Raw genomic sequence first — 22,003 nt, 5'->3', positions numbered from 1 at the left:
TGTAAAATGTTCAGGAAATGACACACAGTTACTGTGGGTGAAATCTGGTTCATGTAGCTGGTTGATAAATTACAAAACGGTCTGTTTACAGGTATGGAAGTAAGCTAGGGCAAAACGCCAAAGGGGAATTGACCCAAAACTCTTAACTTAAATCTTCACATTTTTGTGGCAATGTGTTGATTCATTCCCATCACTTGTGCTGCATCTTCATTCTAGAAACTCAGTTTGCTACCAGGGCTACTAGCGATGAGCTGAATGGTCGCCGGGCAACAGGAGCACCTGTGCGAATGGAAGTGACGAGTCAACGCTTTGGGCGGCCTATCAGAGCGCTTCATTGAGGAGCACACCACCGCGTTTCCCTTTTAGATGCCTCAGTATTTGTGTTGCTCCAAGTGGAGGTTTGTCAATCATCAAACAAGATGTTCCATTAGAGATGCAAAAGACCTCCCTGTAATGATTCTCAAATTACAGATAGTCCTCTCGATCCATAGCTTGTTGTCAATGCACACCTCAATGGCTCATTGCACTCTCTTTGGTAAAACGTGGCTGATCGTTTGCAGTGTGTCTAAATGGAAACATAAGTGCACTCCTTTGCCACAGAGGAAGGACCGAGGTCATTTGGCATAACCTCAGTCTCCCTTCAAGTGCTCTTGTGAATTTCTCAAACATGCTGTCCTTCTTGTTGAAGCTCCAGCCTACTTGTAAATCCATTAGTGAGGTGGTGTTATGCACTACAGTTCTCACTGTAGGCAGTAAACAGAGAGACTGTGGTTGAGAACTGCAGCTTTTCTCTGAATGGTGTTAGAAGGCTCCCGGTTGTAGAGAGGAGCCATTTGAGAAGGGATGGAGAGCAATGGGCTGATGACTGGAGGCAGCCGTGTGACCCATTACTTAGGGAAAATGGACTGGTGACCAGAAGATTGCTGGCTCATGCTCTGCTCACCCTCTGCCCTTGAGCAAAGGCAATTAACCTGGATTCCTTCAGTAAATATCCAGCTGCAGAAATGAAAAGAGATGTGGAAGAGTGATAATCGCGTAAGTGACTTTGAATAAAAGTGTCTACTAAGCGGGAAGATTAATATGGCTAATAGAATCATAACTTGTTTTCAAGTTATCAAGGACCCAGGACTGCTGAACGTGGAGAGCGAATGGACCCCCACCCCTCCCTCCCGACTTCCACACTCCGCCTCTTCCAGCTCCTCTCTGTTTGTGCACTCTTCCACATGCACGCATTTACAGACTTCTCTCTTTTCCTTTGGCATTAAGGCCTGACCTTGACCTGATTGCTAAGGCTTTTTAAGTAACTCTCCAGAAGGAGATCCAATCATGTGACACCGTTCACCCAGCCTCACCCGCTATCCTCTCTCCTGACCTTGCATGTTTATGAGGATGAAGGGAGGGGCGGTAGGGGTTGTGGGGGAGGACGCTCGCCACAGGGCTGTGTGTAGCTGTAGGGGCTGTCATTCAGTGGGTAATCACTCCACGGTCAAACGGGGTTGAGGTCGTGCCAGACGCATCGCGACTGTCTAAGCTCCACCGTGGCCCGACCGCTATTCTGTGTCCTGCATCGGCTGCAGTGACAAACTGAGCAGGTTTAGTCATCCTCTCGGTTCTCAATCACTTAAACCAGCATATGTCAGGGAAAGGTCATTTCTTGTGCACAATGATTCATGTGCAGAGTGAGCTGGCCGCTTGGATTCCTGTTATTGCAGTTGCCTTCCCTCACTTAGACACTCTACTGCTGCCCTGCTGTTTCAACCTCACTGGCTCGTTGTCTCACTTTAGAGCTCCCTGCTGTCTCTGCCCCAGAGTATTTTTATGCTACTATGTTCACATCTCTGCCTCATGGATATGTTTACCATATGCCCGGGTATATCAAGACCCAAGCTAACTTTATACAGCTACTCCGACAGGGGGTCACCCAAATAGCAGTTCATCCGAACAGAATATCTTGTGTCTTTGTGCTATGAAAATCAAATCAGTGTTTAATTCTGCTGTTTGTTCTGGGTTTTTTTGGCCTAATTAAAGTCTAAACTTGGGCAATATGCAGCGTATTACTACTCTGTAAACAAATCCTGAACAAAACCACCCATTTTTGAAGTCTTAGGTTTATTTGGTTATCGCCTTGCCACAAGCATCCAAACTGTAAGCGCAGATACTTAAAGCAGGATAAAAGAATCATTTGCAAACTGATCACAGGTAGTAAGTCTACCTGATGACACGTAGATGTGTTGCCATCTAGCTGTTGTTTATCTGCTTAATTGTTTTATAAATATTCCTCAAAGCTCAAACATTTGACTGGCATGTGTTTAAGGGATGCACAGTTTATCGGCGCTAATATCGGTATTGGCTGATGTTGGTCATTTCCACCAATTCATTATCGGCTCAATAATACAAATGAATCGTGGTATTTGTTTGGTCATGTGACAGTGTTGTATTGCAGGATTGGTGGGAAAAAGAACAGAAAATCAGCTGTGACATTTTTTTTTCAAGGTTTCAAAATAAGAAATATTAGTTATATAGATGTTAGTAAGTATTGGATGTCGATATTGACCCAAATTCTCACCTCAGTGCATCCCTAATTTATATAACCTAGACAAGAGCCAATCAGAATTTTGAGTTACGAATTTTGTTGTCTTAAAAGTAGTTGGCAACAGTTAACTGTTATGAACTACGCAGATGCAGACATGACCTGCTCGGTCTTCGTGGAGGAAGATAAAATCAGTGGATTATTGGTTCCTCATTTAAGTGTCGGCCAATTGCTGATCTCCCGAAATTTAGGAAATCAGGGCCAATATATTGGTGCACTCCACTCCAAATCACATCACTGTTTTTGTTCTGCTGTTGTTTGTAGAATAAATATTTTATTTTTTCAATTTGGAATAGTAACACACATAAGTCATGTAGTTAAAGTTTTGTGACAAACACCTGTTGAACTAGTGTTTCTCAGCGGCCCTCTGAAAACTTGAGGGAAGATGAGAGAAAAAAAATTATCCAATACATTTTAGTCAGAAAATCTTGATATATGTATTTTTTAATCATAAAGGCTAATCTACATGTCAATCCTCATTATGAAATATATCTTAAAGTAATTTAATTGAAATGTTATTTGGTATGGTATTTCTGACTGGATGCCAGTCAGATTGAACAAACTACTTTTGTCCTCAAGCTAGCATCGCATGGCCAGCTAAAATCAGAAGGTTTGAGGCAACATGCTAAACTTTAAAATTACTCAATGTAAAAGTAATTGAGTGTAGAAGTGATAAAAACATTATAAAAGTTTGCTCTTTAAATACTTTTGCAGTATTGTTTGCAAGGTCTCCAAGCCTCCTAGCTAATGCTTTTTTGGGTCCCATGGCATGAAAAAGTTTAGGGACCCCTGTTTTTAATAACCTTGGTTACCCAAAGAATTTAGACTTATTTTTAATTCTGCTCCTTTCTTGTCTTGGCCAGCTGGACGTTCGGGTGTGTTGACCCACTACAGAACGGGCTTTAGACCTCTCCTGTATGTGTGGCTGCAGGTTGTGACATCCAAAACCAGTTGCTGTCTGCTCAGTGTAACTATGAGCCAAAGAGAAACAGTAAAAGCTACCAGTAGCCAGTATAAACTGGTTGATTATTTTCAGACTCGACCAGCCACAGGTGCTTCGCTTGTGCAACTGCCCCATGTCCAACAAGACGCTTGACACGCATGTCCTTTTCAGCCGTTAACGGTGGAAGCTTCAAGAAGCTCGTGCAATATGTGTGATTCTGTTTCGTTGCACTGAGATCACACCAAAGGTTATCATAGAGGAGTTAGGTGCTTGTATAACCGTGTTTACAAGTCGAACATTGGCACAGGAGCCAGACAAATGTGCTTTATCCAGGGCCTCTTTGTGTCTAAGCCTCCTTCCCTTCCATTCAGCATTGACCTTGGTACTTATGAAGAGGCAGGGCTTGACCTACATCCGCCCCCTTAACTGGAACTATCACCGCCAGCCCCAGCAGAATAAAAAAATAACAAATAAATAAAAAAAAAAAATAGGGTTTTCATTCTCCGCCATCCAATAGTTGCTTTGTTCTTCCTCTGCCCAGATTAGCTGCTTTGAATCACAAAGTACAAAACAAAGCAGTTTCAGCGCTTGCATGAAAACATGGGAAAGTGCAGCAGAGGACTTCATGGCTGTCTCCGAGGCACCGGCATGTCTGCGTGCACCGGGTCACCGTTAGCACGCAGTGGGCTCAGCGCGGAGATGGTGAGAGTTTAGAGGCAGGTCAGCCCTGGTCTGCTTTTTAAAAGTGTCAAACTGCGGCAACGCTAAGGAGGAGCCGCAAGAACTCACGGAGACGGTGGCATCCGCTTGATGGGGAGGCGCTAGCATGCGGCACTCTAATGTTTAAGGAATGTCTCCTTTAATGAGATCAATGTAACAAACTTGTAAAACATTTGCTGAGTAGGCATGGGTCAGTATGAACGCCTGATGGGAAAATAACCATCTGGAGCAGACGGAAAAACTGCTTAAACAGAAAAACAACAGAAGAGCTCTCACTGTTTTCATATGACTACTGCTTCTAAAACACCAGATATTGTTCTACTATTGATTTTGCAGCGCAAATGCATATAAGAGAAAAGACACACCACCAGTGAGAGTGTTAACAGCTGTTTCACGTATTCGTCAGCCTCAAAACATGAGAGGACCAAACAAATATTTTGGAGAATGTGTCAATCATGGATGTGTAGGTTAACTGATTAGTGGGGATTTTAAATAACATCTAGATTTGTCACCCTTTCCTTTTTTTTTTTTTTTTTTTTGCACTTGTTTTGGTCAAATCCAAGCTGTTCAGATGAAAACAGGGTTTTTTGTTTGTGTTGTACAGCTGTGCTTCTACAGCCATTCCTGTACTGGAGTAGTGTAATTTTTCTCACCAACTGTTTGGGTAGCGTGCGCCAAAATCAACGACCGAAAGGTTGATGAGCAAATCTGTTGTATGGAAGATTCTGCACACGTTGATGATTTTTTTTATTTTTTTTTTGTAAATGTTTGAATTGAAATATGTGTCTGTTTCTCATGTATCTTTATGCATCATTGGTAATACCAGAGCGCAGTCTGAACTGGAGGAGAGCTGAACATGATGTGGCCTGAAGTTTGTGCCTTCGGTTGCCTGACCTGTTTACTAGACATGCTCTGTAATTTTGGGGTTTTGTTTTACCCTGGAAGACAGTGACCTAATTTATACCTTGTCATTATCCTCACTAGCTGTGTTTCTATTACAGATGTGTTTACAACTTTGTCAATATTCGGCTTGTGGTTTAAATTAATTGTGCTGAGGAGTGAGAAACGCACACGCAGGCTTGATTGACAGCGCTAAGACCCTACTCCTGGTTCTAACTGGTTATTTCTATTCAGTATTGGGAGAAGGCAGAGCTAAATTTCTTTTGAAAGCAGCATAGGATGGTTACGTTTTAGGTGCAGATACATGCGTGTTGTATTGTCGTGTTTAGCAGCTGCTGTTTTACAACATGGTGGTTCCAGTGGTTCGCCACAGTCATTAGGTGACTCTGCTCCCAGATTGCAGCCATCAGATTGGCTTTTCAAACCAGCTTAAACGGGCCTTCGTGCCACACTCGGTGTTAGAAGACCACGGGCCTGGCAAATAGCTGATGCGAAACACAGACATCTGAGTTTTGAGCGCGTACAAATCGACATACAAACTCGAGCCAGCAATGCAAGATATTTCATAGAAAGAGAACATTTTCTGTGGCCCCCACTGAGATGCCCAACATTTGTGAAACTTGTATTGAGAGTGATTATTAAGTATTTTCCAGGCACATACACTTTTACACCTAAGTTTACAAGCCCTTAGCACTATTTCATCAGATGAGGCATCGACTTGGTTTTCACAGTTGTATGTTATACTCCATGTTAAGACATGACACAGACAGGAAACGTGGGTCCTCCCCTTATTCGTCCCGACACACGCAGGCTACTGTGGAGAAAACTACCGTATATTTGGTATTGGAGCTTAAATTTACAGCTACACTGATGTAAATGTCAAATTATTGGCTGGAAAAGCAGATGAAAAAGCCTGTATTCCTCCGACTTTACCTGCATGCTGCCGGCAAGAGGGTGTTGCTTACAGAAGAGCTGAGATGTGTGACTCTGTGTAACACAGAGGAACCAGTGCCTGGGAGCGACTGTGATGCATTAAAAAAAAAGCTTCCAAAACTTAGGAAGAATTGCTGAATTAGTCTATAAAGGTTCTCAAAAGGTAATAATTAAATGTCAATCTGAGTCCTGCAAATATAGCTCTTAAGTGGAACTAAACAAAGGTTGCTGAGCAACAGCGATGCCCCGTTGAGTGATGAGCGATGGTTTTTGGCAGGTGAATAAATATTTAAATTAGCAGTGGAAGGTGCGCGTCGATTAGGCGTCTCGCGCGATCGGCGGCGGCGAGAAATCCCGACGGGCCCCCCGGCGGAACAAACTCCGTCCTGAATGAATGAAAGAGTCAGCGGCAGAGAGAGAGAGAGACGATGGGGGCTGAGGGCGAGGAAAAGTAAGAGGTGAATGAGAGAGCGCAGCTCGGGGAAGGAAGGAAGGAAGTGGTTGCATGAGAGCACCGTGTGGGTGATCTCAGATATATCATGTGCTGTCCTGACCGTCATGGAGGAATTTAAAGGGGGCTGGTGTCATGCTACCCAGCATTAGGGCAGCTCATGGCTCACTTAGCCCTGGAACACCTCTCTTAGCCAGGAGAGGCTCGTAATTTTTCAACTTGGATGACACGTCATACCTTAGCTGGTGTTAAATGACGTGTGTGTGTGTGTGTGTGCGTGTGTTTTAAAAAAGCAAAGGATCTCATTTAGACGCCTTGAGTGAGACAGGAGATAATGACCATGTAGAGGATGAGAGATGGAGACCTGGAGATACACTCTGCAGATGATGCTCGCCCCTCAGGAGCGGTTGTTGTTTCAAGATGTGGGAGGGGCTCCTGCCAAAAATACACCAGGTCAGCTAATATGGGTTCCTTTAACCCAGAGGCAGAATGCAGGGATCAATCACAGAGCAGTTCATGTGTCCGTTTCATCTTTTTGGTTTTTTTTAAAACTTCGTTTCTTCTTTTACACCACCACCCCATCCCCCGTTTTCACTGTCTCCCTCGATCACGCTCTGCAGAGCTCCTCACACGATCTTAGGGAGGGGATAAAGGAGAGAGAGGAAAAAAAAAGAAGGCAAGAAGAAAAGTGGGTCAGGGCGACCTATTTTTTTTTTTTTTTTTTTTTTTCCCACAGTTCACGGAGGCAGAGGGTGGCGGTGTTATCGTCAGTTAGACGAGGAGCGGGGCCTGATGGGGAGGCAGGGCCTTGTCGCGAGACGCAGCCACTCAGAACTGGGTCAGTGGCAGAGGCTACGTCTTGTAAACGGCTTGTCATACCGGGGGAGAAAAGCTGCAAATGAACCATAGATTATACGCCCCAAGCTGAGCACCGAGGTCTCTCCTCTCTCTGCAGCCTCGCACTTCACTTCAGAAGAAAGAAAAAAAAAACCCTTCATAGTCTAAGCCTTACAGTGGAGCAGAGTCTCTAAAGCACTGCCACCTCCTTTAAGGTCCTCCCTCCCCTCGCTCAGTCTCCAGTAATAGCGTTTGATTACTGCAGTCAGACCCGACAAGCTCAAACCCCAAGCCACACATGGTTTTAAGTAAAGATTCTTTTCACATTTCTCCTTCTTTGTCACACCGGTGGCTGTTTTTTTTTTTTTTTTTTTCTAAATATATCCGGCTTTCTCCCAGATTTGCCTGGCTTTATTCAGGTCAGTTTATTTACTGGAACAAGTTCAGCCACGGTTTACAAGTGAGCCATATATATATTTGCTTATTCAGCTGTAATGACCCCCTTTTTATGTTATCTGTGTCAGAGCCTGGGATGCGAGTTGAAAATTGGCTTAAGTCGCGCTTTATTTTCCTTGAAACGGAAATCATTTTATTGAGATTAACAGCTAGGATTCGATACGTGGGACCATTTTCATTATATTGTTAAAGTATTGGAGTGAGTGGAGCGCTGTGCATGGAGCCGCCCCCTGCCTCACCTGTTGCTGCGCACTGCCTGTCAGCGGGCTGAAAGAAGAATACCACAGTTTTGTTCCCAGTTTTTTTCCACAACAGAAAAAAAGCTTGAGCACCGCAAACTTAAATGCAAAAACAAATTGATTATTTTTTTTTTGTTGTCACAGTTTTTAGTAATATTGTCCTAACTTAATTTTGTTTGCTGGAGAACTAAAATCCCCAAACTTGGCAGAACAGTGTAAAAGCATAACACACATCACCGTATTTTAATGTAACGGCGGATGAAAACGACGCACATCTTTCACAACAGTCCTGCTAACGTTCAACTTGTTAGCAGATGTTGCCGTAGCATCTTTGCAGGCTGTGCCACTGACAACAGCACACGATTCTGAGATCGCCTGAGTCGACGTTCAGCTTGCCATCAAAGAAACATGTCACTGTTCCAGAACCGTCGCTTTCTACCCGAACTAGTACACCCTCGTAAAGCAACTGTACCTCTGTGACTCAGTTGCTTGTAAAACAAAGGCAGAGCGCTGACAGAACGTCTCAGAGGTAGATAAGGTAGGAGTTTTATTTGTACTACTAAAAAAAAGTAATTAATTTAATTGCATCGACAATAAAACCATTACCAGTACACACACTGTGTAGCTCATCGAATAAAGAGGATATGTAGTTAGGATATTCCAAGTGGAAGCACTGCTCTAACTCCTCCTTATTTTGCTTGTCAGTGCTGACTAAACCACTACTTTGTTTATGAACGTGTCCAAAAAGTTAACTTTTAGTCCAAGTACACAGTCATATTCAATACATTATGATCAATGGGTCTTGATGAGATTTGGCCTATTAAAAGTATTTTTTCAAAATAACTTGAGTGACCCACATTTCTGTTCTGAAATGGTTTTTAAATCTTCTAATGTGGTATTCCGACCCGGGGTGTACCAGTGTGAAAATCTGGGCCTATACAGTCATCCGATATTTAATGTTGCTGTTATTGCTGATAACCGATATCGACCAATACTATCTGTGTCTGTTCTAACTCCTTTTCAACGTCATGAAAGAAATGACCACACCACTAATACTGACTCAATGTCACGTGACCAAATGCAACCACAAACGGCAAGAAGGTGGAAATAATTATCAGGTATCAATCTGGGCACTTTCTTACTTATCAGAAAAATGACATCGGCCGATACCGATGTCGATACTGACATATCGTACCCGCATTCTCACCTTAGATATGTTTATAAGAAGAAAATCATCACTATTAACAGAAATAAAGGCTTAAAAACATCATTTTATTTATCTATATTTGTTTCACTTAGTTTGACAAATTTGTTGAATATATCAATTTACCATAGTAAAAAAAAAAAGGTTCAGTGGGCAAGCACTCATTTAATCACAATGAGATTAAATGAGTTAAGTTTTTGTCATTTCCGTATGATTTATAGACACAGTTCATCCTCATGGAAGAATTAATGACTGCATGTAAAATTTAATTAAGTTCATGTGGATTAAAATCTCTGTCAACTGAATGTAGCCAAAATATAATCCTTGCCTCAAATCCAGGTTAAACATAGATTTAGCATTGAATCATGACGAAATCCCGTCTACCTGTGGCCTCGGCGGTAAAGCCACGTATATCGGCGCGTCGGCAGCGAGATCATGCTATCAAAATCGACACATGCAGCATGTGTTCCAGATTTCGCTCCAGTGGAATCGTTTGGCGGGAAGCCGCGAAGTGGCAGGTAAAGAAGAGTCTTAAATCACTGCACTTTTAATATCGACTGTGCAGGCGGCGCCGCTCGCTCCTTTGTACCCCTTTGTGTCTCAGACAGACAAAGCGGGATAAACACTGGGTTTGATCTCCTCCTCACAAATAATTGCACTAGCTGTTATATTGAGCCAAGACCTTTAGAACTGAAAATCGCAGGCTTATTCAGGCGTCGGGGTCTACTTATGGAGCAATGCAATTTTCAGGCAGCAGAGCTCACTCATATTTCACTATGTGGAACAAATCTGCCTGTAATGAATCTCTCAGGACACTGTGGTGCTTCCACAAACGACTCTGTGTTGTTTTTTTCCCCCCTTTTGGCTCTTCTGGAAGGGAAGAGCTCTACAGTAGGCCCTTTTTAATATTTTAGCACATCTCCCTGATATGAAAAGTAGATCCCAGGCCTTTGATGGGAGCAAACACGCTCACGCCAATTAAGTATTTGTGTCGTTTCTGTTTTTTTTTTTTTTTTTTTTCTATATTAGTCTCAGCTGATGCTAATCGCATTGGTTTGGCTCTGTTTAAAAACAGCCTTATTAGCCGAGGTGTCGCGCTAACAAACAAGGCATGATATCCCGAGGTGAGGCTAAACGTGGCGGGGGGATCGGATTAGTGGCGAGAGTCCGTGTTGGTCCGCATGTCCCGCTCTCCTCTGGGCCCGCGGTGCTGGCGGGCAGCAGACCTGTCCAGTGTTATTCTTAGCCCCAGAACTTCATGTCTCTGTGCCAGCGCCCCTTAACGCTAATTGCGGAGACTGCTCGTGTCGATCAACGGCGGTCTCCGAGAAGGTGAGGCGAGTCTAGCTGAAAACCGGTCAGAACCAGAACTCGGCCACCACAGCCAGTTTTGTATTTTTGTCATGATTTTTTTTTTTTCTTTCTTTCTTGATCCCATGTGTCTGTGATGGGGAGCCACCACTGTGCCTGGAGCAGATGGTTTCCAGCAGGTCTGCTTATGACATGCGATGACAATACATTTTCCAAAGGTCAGGATTAAAGACAATCAGTACCTCGGACAAGAAGGAAGGCGGAAGTTCGAATTGAAATGGTGTAATTGGTAGAACAACTTGCACGCATCTTGTTTTTGTGGAGTTTAATTAATATTTCAGAGTAGAAATTATGTGGGTTTAACAGCTACAAGCACTTTTTAAAATGCACTTAATCAATCAAGCTATCAATCAGATCCCATCGGTAAAAAGAAACAACAATGAATTCAGTTCCAAATGAGAGATAAAAACTTAAGATGCACCAATCTGACTGATTTCTGTTTTTCTTAAAGGTCCGACCTGCTGATTCAGATTCTGGAAGGAGGAATTTCCTTATTTCTCATTTTCTTTAAAGGATTGTTAGTGGGTAGATATTGGCTACACTTGACTCATGAAAGAGAGATTTTCCTGATTTATGGATTAATGCATGGGATCCTGAATGTCATCACATAACGCCCATCCAAGTATGTGCTTTTGTTTAATCTGCGTAGGCACTGTTGATGGAAAATGGTGGCGAGGATTATCATAGATGCTTTTTTTTAATTGAACCTTTGGCCGATTCCAAACTCTTGCTGATTGGTTAATCTTTTATGTGCATCTTTCCCCTAACAACCACATCTTTCCCTTTGATCTTGCCTTTGATTAACAACGACTGCCTCATCGTTAAATGTTTATGATGTTAGCATTAGTGCTAACATATTAGCAATGGCAGCTAAACACTGGATGCAAATATAAATACTCCCTCCAACACAAAACCTTTAATCCCAAGTTTTCTAACAGTTTGTGAAATTAATCAATAATACAACTCATATAAACATATCAACTTTATAGTACTTTGCATAGAACATGGCTAATAGCAGTATGATTTATTACCAAAATAGTTATTGAATATAATATTTTCAGACTACTATCCTTGGACATAATGTAAAAAGAATGAAGGGATGTGCACACTTTATACTTTAACAATGTTTGAATTTTCAGGCTTATTTTTGAGCATATTGCTTGGAGCAGGGCAGTGCAAATATTGACTGTATTAGTTGAACTTTGGTTGCCTGCGTCTCAGTTGCAGGGAGGGTGCCTTAGTGTTTGCCTGCCAATAAAACCCCTCTTTGTGCTTTCACGCTGAATTGTGCTCCTCTCTCAGGCAGAAAGCTGACTTTGATAGTGCAGAGTGAAGTCAGAGACTTTGGACTATGGACCACAGTGTTTACTCTGGAAAATCCGAGGTCTTCAGAGCAACCCAGCAGATCATCATCAACCTGTCAAAACAAACTCTCCCCAAGTCGCCGCCCCTTCTGCGAGCGGGAGAGTTTTGATTGGCTGCCGAGCGCCGTGCTCATCCCCAGGACAAAAGGTCTGGGTGTTTGTTTGGAAGCTGCGGCGGGTCACCGTGTGCCAGTGGCTCGGAGCACAGGCAGCAGGAAGACAGTCTGGAATTCCTCCAAATGGCAAACAACACCTACGTTTGCGAAGGACCTTCTCATCGCACAGGTGTATTCCCTAAAGCAGCCCCTTCCTGGCCCCCTCCAGAATCCCCTCCCCTGAAATGGCACCGAGCTTGCGCATAAGGGAGTAGGAGGTTAAAAATAAATCCACACGCTCCAGTCAGACATTTTGAAATTCTGTTTCTGTCTCGGACGGATAGGGGAGGTTAAAGATACAGCATCCCGATAAATCCTTCTCCACCGGGGAGAGCAGATAACGAGTGGCACTGATTGGATCACAGAGTTGCTGAGAAAGAAGGGAGGGAAAGGTGGGAAAGGGGTAAGGAGATTGGGCCAGGGGGAGAGAAGAGATGTCTATCAGCCTGTGAGAGAGGGTTTTTTTTTTTTTTCGTCCCCCCTTTATTTTTTATTTTTTGTCTTACAGATCCAGTTCAAGGGCGCCTGCAGGCGAGGCAACTCTCGCTCTTGCCGTGCCAACGCTGTCGCTCAAGGTCATATGAGCCAGTCCTGTGACATTAAAGAGGAACAGGAAAGGGGAAGAGAAAGGTGGGGGGAGTGGGGCGCAGAAGCCATCAGCCACAAGCACACACACACACACACACACACACACACACACACACACACACACACACACACACACACACACACACACACACACACACACACACACATTCGAATGTCAATTGAGTTTTTGGGGTGAAAGTCGCCTTTAACTCCTTTGGCCAGTCCTGTGACACTGCTGTGTCTTTCTGGTGTCTGTGATGGGTTTTGTCAGGCCAAGAACTATTTAAAGGCAGTAATGAGAGTGTCTTATTCACTGTGCACCAAGCCAAGAGATGCTTGGCTAACTGCTTTGTAGTTGCCTGCCACACATCCAGCCAACCCTTGTGTGAGACGTAAAGGGTGAACGAATAGATGGAAGAGAAAAGTCACGGTGATAAAACCTCTAGAGAGGGCGGGAGAGAAGAGAAGAAAAGGTCCAGAACTTAAAGGAACAGCGATCCGGTAGAAAGCGTTCGTTTCAGCTGTTAGGTGAGGATCCAACCCAGTGGCATTTGCCATCAGGCCTTGGCTGCAGAGAGCGCACTGTGCTGCACAGCCTAAATGCACGCACCAGCAGGTGTTAGAGGGGAAAGTAGGGCTTTGGTTGCATATTCCAGGTGTTTAATGTTTTTAACTGTTGCTCTTACTTTAAGGCACGCCGTTTTCCAGTTGCAGCTTGGCTCCTGTAATGTGAATATAAACATGTTGGTGCAATTACTCAGCATCTTAATTATGTCTGACCCACAAAGCTTTATCCACCCAGGCCATTTTCCATTACAGGGAACGGTGCAGCTCAGAAGTGCTGAGTACAGGTTTCCGAAGCGCAGAGAACCAGCAGCTCCATTTCGGCATTTTTTTGATCATTGTTTGTTCGAAACGGATTGTGTTTTACTTTGTTTTGAACTGTCACGCAATAATACTGACCACAAAAAACTGGAGTAGACATTAATAGAGAGATGAAGCTCATCTTTAAAAAAAGGAAGATCAGAACTTGGACTCGTCTTCTTCGCATGTCTTGGACCGACTCTCATTTTCTGGTTTTATCCCTTCGCCCACGCCGCTCCCCAGCCTTTGGCTCCTTATTTAAGCAGCAGTTGTTTTACTGGGAAAATTAATAGTCAGAAAGCCAATATGTGATCAGATTTTGCCAATTTCTTGTATGTAAACAGTCAGGAGGACAGTATGCCCATATGCGGTATGTCTTGTAAACCGTCATGTATCCTGCAGCAGACGTCCGCTGTGGTTGAAGCAGCAGTATGCTTCTTGATAAAACATTTGATACAACTGTCTCCATGTTGTGACAGTATGAGACAGGTAAACTGAAATGATCAATGTCCACTTCTTCCTTAAGCTAGTATTGCCATCTGAGGAAATGCCGTCAGAAGAAATGCTCAGAGCCAAGAGGAGGGTCTTAGTGCTGTCAATCACCCTCACGTACTCGTTGATAAATGGGCTAATGACAGAGAAACGACTTACTCTTAAAGGAAAACTGTCCGCTGTCTTCTGTATCCATGCTAACTAGCCTTAGCTTGTGCTGTAAGGAATACACTGTAGTGCAGCAGAGAGCATGAGGGGGAGAGTTAGAGTGGGAGTGAGCAGCTTGCACATGAGAATGATTAACACCGCTAAGACCCTCCTCTTGGCTAAGGAGCTTACTTTATTTTTCCACCGATTATAATTTCCACTGGATCATGACACTTAAATAAATATTTTAAAAAGTATTTTTCTTAAATAAAAGTTGCATACTGGAGGACAAGGTCTTGGCCGTAATTTTCATGTCGGTGCATCGCTAGCCCTTTGTTCGTCCTCTTTTACCCTTTGACACATATCCAATTAGGACAGTCTACCACCTTTAAAATGATTACGTTCATACGGTACAATAATAAACACGTCATTTTTGTTTTTGCCAATAAATAAAGGAGAAACATAGTAGCTTTTTAAAGTCTGGGAACAGATCAGTGTGTGAACTGTTGCAAAAGTATTGAATGTACAGAGTTAGCCAAAGGGCTTTGTGTCATATTCAGTCCAAATGACCAAAATGTCAGTAGAAAAGTACTATTTACAGGATAGTACTTAAGCCCCTCCCCTTTCTTGTTCACACTCTGGTCGTGTGTTTTTATTGGTCAGCCTGGTATCAGCTTACACTGTGCAACAGCAATGTCTTGTCTGACAGCAGCACACAGCTGTACACATCAGGGTTGGCCTACAGCCTCAGGACCTGCGTTGTGTTAGTGCCAGTGAACTGAACTGTAAGTCTTTTTTTTTTTAACGTCTTACCTTCCATCGGCAGGAAAACCTGCAAACCTACTTTTTTTTTTTTTGTCTGGCCATGACGGTACGTCACAGCAAGTAGTAGTAGAACTACTTCGTCTGTTGTTTTACAGTAGCATACAGGTGGTGGAAGAGAAACTCGATGTGAATGCAGTGAAGAATTATTATTTTGCGGGGAGGATAGACATAGACAAATTAGTGTTTTTTTCTTTTCTTCTTTTCTGGAGTTCACCAAATAGCCGTACCATCATCTAAATTTCCTCGGAGATGGAAAAAAAGTACAGGCGGATTCATTGTTGGGAGTCCACAAAGTCAGTCTTCCCGGCCGCTAATGGAGCCGCTTCAGGCTATGCATCAATATGACATCCCAGATTACAATCTTTAGACTTTGGGAGCACTTTAGGTACTTTCAGAGCAGAGAGAACAGAGCGAGAACTGGCCGAAAAAGCACTGAGTCATTATAATAACAATCGTGGAGATGGGTGGAGCCATGCCATGATACAGCTTGACAGAAATGACTCAAGTATGCCCATGGAGACTTCTGATGAGGCTGTGGGGCTTAATAGGGATTTGACTGTGTTGTACCTAATAGCATCTTGTGTTTAACATGGCGTCATAGTATTATTATATTGATTGATAGCTCAAAGTTCAGGACTGTTTTTGATCTATTGAGAAGTTTGGAAATGCAGTTGATTTCTATCCCTTTGTGGACTTCAAAAGGTGATACATGTGTGTGTAAAAGGTGGCAAATAACACACTGATTTCTTCATATAGTTGTAAATACAGATGCTTGTTTCAGGGTTTGTTGTGTGTGTCAGAAACTGCTCCTTCATCCCTACAACTTTACAAAAAAAAGCATTTGTAGAAAATGGATTGACACCATTCCTTTATTTGAGATTCGGCATTTGTCGACACAAAACTAAAATCCATGTGTGAGAAGCAAGTTAAGACACAACGGTGCAGCAAGGCCGCATGATCTGCATTAGTATTGTGATGGCGGAGGATTTGCCTCCCTCACTGATGACGTTCCAGACACTTCTCCATCTTGACGGCAGTGGATATTCTCTGTTTAGTTGCAGTTTTTGTAAAAAAAAATAAAATAAAAAGTTAAACGTTTTGCTTTGGGGATTCACAGTATGTCAATCGGTATCTGTCATTTTTTTAAACATATCTGCATCGGTCTACTAAATAAAACTTGCCCGATATTAACAACTAATATTGATTTCTGCCTCTTCATTTGTGTTTCTGGAGAGGAGAGGTTTGGTCCTGTGACAGTGATAGAGATTCTGCTCTGGATTGTGGGGGGTTTAAGTGACGTATCAAGGATCAGAATTGGGAAAGTTATCAATGTGGTTGTTTTTCACGATGTCAAAAGGTTAGAGAAAGGTAGAGTTAATAAATAGTGCTTTTTTTCTGCTTTCTACGGCCTGCTCTACACAGAGCAGGTCACATGACAGGCCAGGAACTGCACCAGCCTCTGATAATGCGAAGAACAGGAAGACAAGATCTTCTTGGATTGACAAAAATAATGTGATGGCCTATAATATAGGTCATCATCTACAATTTGTGAAAACTGAATTATACTCATTTTTAAAAATGAGTCACATAAACTCCTTTTGACTGACAAAATCATGAATATTAGAGAAGAGATGTTGGTATTATTGGAATCAGAATCAGACATCCACCTTATTTTATGTATTTAAAAAAAATTGATGAACTGTACTTTTTGATGACGACCACATTTGTGTGTCAAAGTACTAAACTAATACTTGGAACAGATTTTGGTGTTTTGACGCATCCTTTCTATTTTTAATAAAGAGAAATGCTCGGTTGTGAGGAGCTGGCTCATTTGAAAGTACACCTCGCCCCACAACACCTTTCCATAATGTTCTAGGAAAAACTGCGATGTGTTTGAATCTCGAAGCCGTCTTCTGAAATAGTTCAGCAAAATGGCCAGAAAAAGCAAGTCTGCTAATTAAGCCACCTCAGCACAAGTTGCCCACCGGAGCCATCCACGTCTGCACTCGTATAATAACGGTGGCATTACCGAGCTTTTTCTGCACATAATTACTTTTTCAGCATAATTGTTTGTTTACATTTCTCTCAAAGTCAAGGGAGTGTTATGTCGGATGAAAATTCAAATCTTGACTTTGCTTTGATAGGATAGGTGATGGTTGTATAAGCAAGACTGCGATGTGTTCTGTGACCTGCAGGACTGGACAGGTGTACCTTCACAGAAGTGATCAGTTTGTAGATGCAGTTGCGTAAAAGTAAGCAAAAAGCTGTATTCTTCTTCCACAGTCCTGATGAACTCAGTGGTGGTGTGTGGGCTCGATGTCTGGCAGGGACTCGGGTTCAGCTCGGAACAGTCGCCGGGGGAAATGGGGTAGAGGAGTGTGTGTATCCGGCCTGGGTGACATCAAGCCTAAGTCCCCATGAAGTGTACTTTCTACTCAGACGGGATTTGCTGGATAAGTGTCCCTAACGCCGGTGACGCAATTCTTTTGAACACTGACCACTCAAAGCTGGATTTGAAGCTCCTATGAACCCTGTTGAACTTTGACATCCAAAGGTACTGAAAAGTAGGAGTTCCTGAAGAATCTGCTAACTGCAAATAAAACTACCCTTATTTGGGTAAATGATTGTTAGATACTGCTACTTATACACTTTTCTTTATTCTATTGTCTGACAATCCTGGAGAAATAATCACAGCTTGGCGATATCATTGTATTGGCACTAGAATTTCAATTGTTCTCTAAATTACTCGCAGAAATTTGCTGATTTTTAGTGGCTGGCAGTTCCAAAGCAGCCAATCCGGGAAATAACCAAAAATAATTATGTGACAATAAATGTGGGAGTCACTTAGCAGTGTGCAGCAACATGTGGAGGAGGGGCGGCTGTGTAGTACTCTACGATCCATCCTGACTCCCGTCACGCTGATCTCATTAACAGAACTTTAAACCTCAGGATGATGGGATGATTATAAAGCTGCCAGTGATTTTGTAACCATAACTTTTTTTTTTAAACCGCAGCATCATTAATCAGCCCGTGCCTTGTGCTAATTAACATTATTAGAAGCATATAAACTCCCAATGAGTCATGATGGGAAAGCCTTGGTCCTTTCATCCAGCCATTCCTCACAAAACGATGATTTTTGACCACACCGTCACGTTTCTCAGTTATCCAAGATTACATGGTTAACAGTTAGTTGTGCCAGGCCCATGCATCACCCAGCTGGCATAGCACCATCTCGACTCTTCCCTTTGATTAAACGCAAAGGCATTTAGACTAAACAATCAATGCGTACAGGCTTGAGTCCTGAATTGCTCGGGTATAAATCTTCCTGCTGCCTGGCGTGGAGTCGCCTCTGTATCATTTTTGCTGATTACTCTTCCCATTACTCAAAACAGATGTGTTTGGCGGTGATGAATGGTCCAATTATGGAATATTTGTCACCCATTTGATACCTGCTGTTAGTGTGTGTCTGTACATAAAAAAAGGGATTGTTTAACGGATCAGTTGGACGGTAGGACGGGGAAGTTTTGTGTCTGTGTCCACGATTCCCTCAGAAAATAGAAGGTCTTTGACGAAAGCCGGATGCTGGTGTGCTTTGGGATCGGAGTGGTGTGTCCCGGACCTTTTGTATGACTGCTGTAACCTCAGAGGTCTGCTGCCCTCCTCGTTCCCGGTTCTCATAGCTCACACATAGCAGTCATACATGTCCACACACTGTAGCTGACCCTGTCCAACTGCTCCAAATACACACCAGAAACGACACACACACACCCTCACAGCTGAAAGGATTCCTGTACACACCCCCTTATCCCACCTCGCACCCCCCTTCCACGTCTGTGGACAGTGGGCTGATTCTGCAGCTTCCCTCCTTCTCTCCTGCTCTGCTGTACCAAGCTATGTGTGTGTGTGTGTGCGTGTGTGTGACAGCTGCCTAATTGGGCATTCTCCCCTCGTCGGAGCGGCTGCCTCTCCCCCCTCTCCTCCAGCCCGGGCCAGGGCTGCTGACGAATGGCAGCGGATTACAGATGAGGACACGGTGACCTGCCTGACCTTGCTGCACAGCCGCTGGGGGGGTGGGGTGGGTGTGTGGGTAAAGGGAGGGAGAGAGAGAGAGAGACAGAGAGAGGAGTCCATGGGGGTTGGAGGGGCGGACGGGGTACTGGTACTGCGGAAAGCGGGGGAGCAGAGGGAGCGATTGGTTGATGCCTCCAGGTCAGGGAAGGGATAAGGTCAAGTAAAGGTGGGCAAAAAAAATTTTGGAATGAAGGTGATTAGGAATACGGGAGAAGGATCAGACATTTAAATGACAAATGCCACATGACAATACCTCCACATCCCTAACTCCCTCCCTCCTGTGAACCTAAGTCAGTATGTCAAGGGCACGAGCCCCCACTGCGGCATTCCCCCCACCGCGCTCTTCTCTCTTCTCATGTTTATTTCCTCCCTTCTCCTCCTCTTCCTCCGCGCCTCCTCTCTTCTTCTCTACTTCTTTTATGCGCCTTTCAGACGAGCAGCTTCTGTGTGACTGCTGGCTCGCCTCCACACGCCCACGGGCCGCGATGTGCTCGGTCAAAAGGAGGCAGCAGGTCCTTGAGTGTGGAGAATTTTAATTCCTTTCAGCACTATAGATATTTTCATGCCCCCTCTCTCCCCCCCTTCACCCGCTTCCCTTACCACCATCACCACCTTCTTCCTGCTGCGCGTTTGAGACTGCCAAGGTGAGGTTGTGTCCTCTTGTTAAGAGCGATTAATGGTACTCGTTATGTACATAATGAAATATCCCTGCTTATGCATTGGGTGGCGTTGTTTCCTGCTGCTGCTGACGAGCGCATGTGAGTATGAATACGTTACTGTACGTATGCAGAAGGTCCGGCCACCGCGTCTCTCTGAAGGGATGAGAAAATTTCACACATTATCACTAATAATAGCACATTTTAAAACTCAACGTATAGCTACGATTCTAGCATTTATTTCTTCCGTTTTGTGCATGGAGTTGAAGCTGAAGTGATTCCTCAAATCACTCGATTACATAAAGTATCCTCCTGGGAATCCCTCTGATTGGATCCTTTTACATCCTAGAATATCAAGGAGGAGCTCAGTGCCCTGAAATTTAGATGATGTCAGAAAAAGTCTGAGAATAAACAAAAGCCTTTTCCTTTTAAGTTGGTGCTGCACCATCCTGACTGCTCATCTCTGGACAGAGGTACTTAAAACCAAAGTGACTCTAGCTTTTATGTAGAAAGGATATTTCCTTGGAAGGGTTTCTGGTATATAATATACAGATTGACTGTAGATGGTGGAAACAGGATGTGCACAAGTGTCTGTGTCCAATGGTTCCAGGGGAAAGCATGTCCTTTTTGGGAATTTTAAGTCCAAAAGGGCAGAAACACCTGGTGAAGCATAGATTAGATTACCTGAATTACTTGAGTATTTGTGGGATTAGTACACCCCCTTATTCAACACAGTTTTCCACGCCCCCGCAGAAACACAGAAAAAGTTAAGTTAGCATTGTGAAAAAGTTTCAGTTTCCAGACTGTTTAATCTCAAGTGGAAAAGTCAGAATGTCTGGAAATGTAAAAGTGTTTTTTTTCCACTGAGCACCTTTACTTTTGCCTTATCACAAATTAGATTTATTTTCTAATTGATGAATCATTTTTAGTATTTTTTTTTTCACTCTCAAATGAAAAAGGACATTTTTGGCTTTTTAAATCCTTTTACTGATTGGTTTTAAAACGAACCCAACATTCTTAACCCTTTCACACCTAAAGGGGTTTATGGAGATTTTGAGGCTTCAGTGTAAACGGGCTAAACAGGGTTTTGTTTAGATGCCAGAAATAAACTGACTTTTATTATCATTATTTTCGGAAATTATTGGAAAACAAATCACAAATTGAGATGTAAGGGATCTGGATTTAATCTCGTATCATCCCATCAGGTTTACATATTTTTAATATAGATTTTTAACTCATCCAAGTTTGCCAAGATGCTAAAGAATAATGAAACGGCCTTTTATCACACTGGCGAATAATAAGCCACCACAATTACTGTGCTTCATTATATAATGACAAAAAGGTTGTCATAAAGCCAACTAGGGTATTTTTCTTTTTTTTTTTTAAATTAATTTGTTTTGTTCGTTTTAGAAAAAAAATCTTGACTCTGGAAGACATTTTGAGATGAGACCCTGGTATTCAGATTATTTGTATATTTGTTTGCTATGCTCCTACCATCGGCTGGAATCTGGGTGTGGTGAAGGACTCGGCCTCTGAACCTTCAGAAAACACTTAAAGACCCTTATAAAGTCAGTCCTCTATCAGCTGAAGGACAGTTCCAGGCTCTGAAGACTAATGTCGCAGCAAAATTTGGAGGAACTTCCAGAAAACTGAAACACAACCTTGAGTACCTTTAGATGGAAGTTTATAACCCACCTGTTTAGAGTTGCCTTTGATTGATAGTAAGTGGAACATCGATCAGCATGTGTGATGTGCATTTGTGCAGTAATTTTGATGATGACATTTGACACATTGTCATGTTTATTGCTCGTTTAATAATTGATGACTGTATGATGTTTTTATGATGTAAAGCACTTTGAACTTGTTGCTGAAATGTGCTATACATACAAATTCAACAGAAAACGGGTTGAAACTGGAACCGTCTGATGTCAAGTTTCACAATGCCTGGACCTGGCCCGTGCTTTTTGCACACAAACGTCTTCTACTCACATAAACTTTGCACTGACTCAAAATCAGAGTCCCTGTGTATCCATAAAAATAAAAATAGCGTTAAAGATGCTTTGTTTCAGCTTCTACAGTGTGTTTGATATGTAGCAGAAGCCCCTTCCTCGGCTGCACACAAAACCCGGCTTGTGAGCCACCTCTCCAAATGAAAACCGAACGGGAATTAAGACCCCGTCAGCTCCCAGTCTAGTTT

At 43.0% G+C, this 22,003-nt stretch overlaps 1 protein-coding gene across 3 annotated transcripts in view; it reads left to right on the top strand.

The window, feature by feature from the left end:
* nrip1b (nuclear receptor interacting protein 1b) overlaps positions 1-22,003 on the top strand; it is a 54,023-nt gene that overhangs the window by 9,637 nt on the left and 22,383 nt on the right. Inside the window, exon 2 of one of the 3 annotated variants that reach the window (XM_055046575.1) lies at positions 12,672-12,793. The exons of the other annotated variants lie outside the window; for them this stretch is intronic. The gene's annotated coding sequence lies outside the window, so the exon portion shown is untranslated. The remainder of the gene's footprint in view (positions 1-12,671; positions 12,794-22,003) is intronic. 3 annotated transcript variants of the gene reach the window in all.

Source organism: Poeciliopsis prolifica, unplaced genomic scaffold (assembly GCF_027474105.1).
Source record: "Poeciliopsis prolifica strain line A6 unplaced genomic scaffold, Auburn_PproV2 SCAFFOLD024, whole genome shotgun sequence".
NCBI lineage: Eukaryota > Metazoa > Chordata > Actinopteri > Cyprinodontiformes > Poeciliidae > Poeciliopsis > Poeciliopsis prolifica.
Note: the sequence above shows the minus strand (reverse complement) of the source record. Positions and strands in the feature narration are given on the sequence as shown.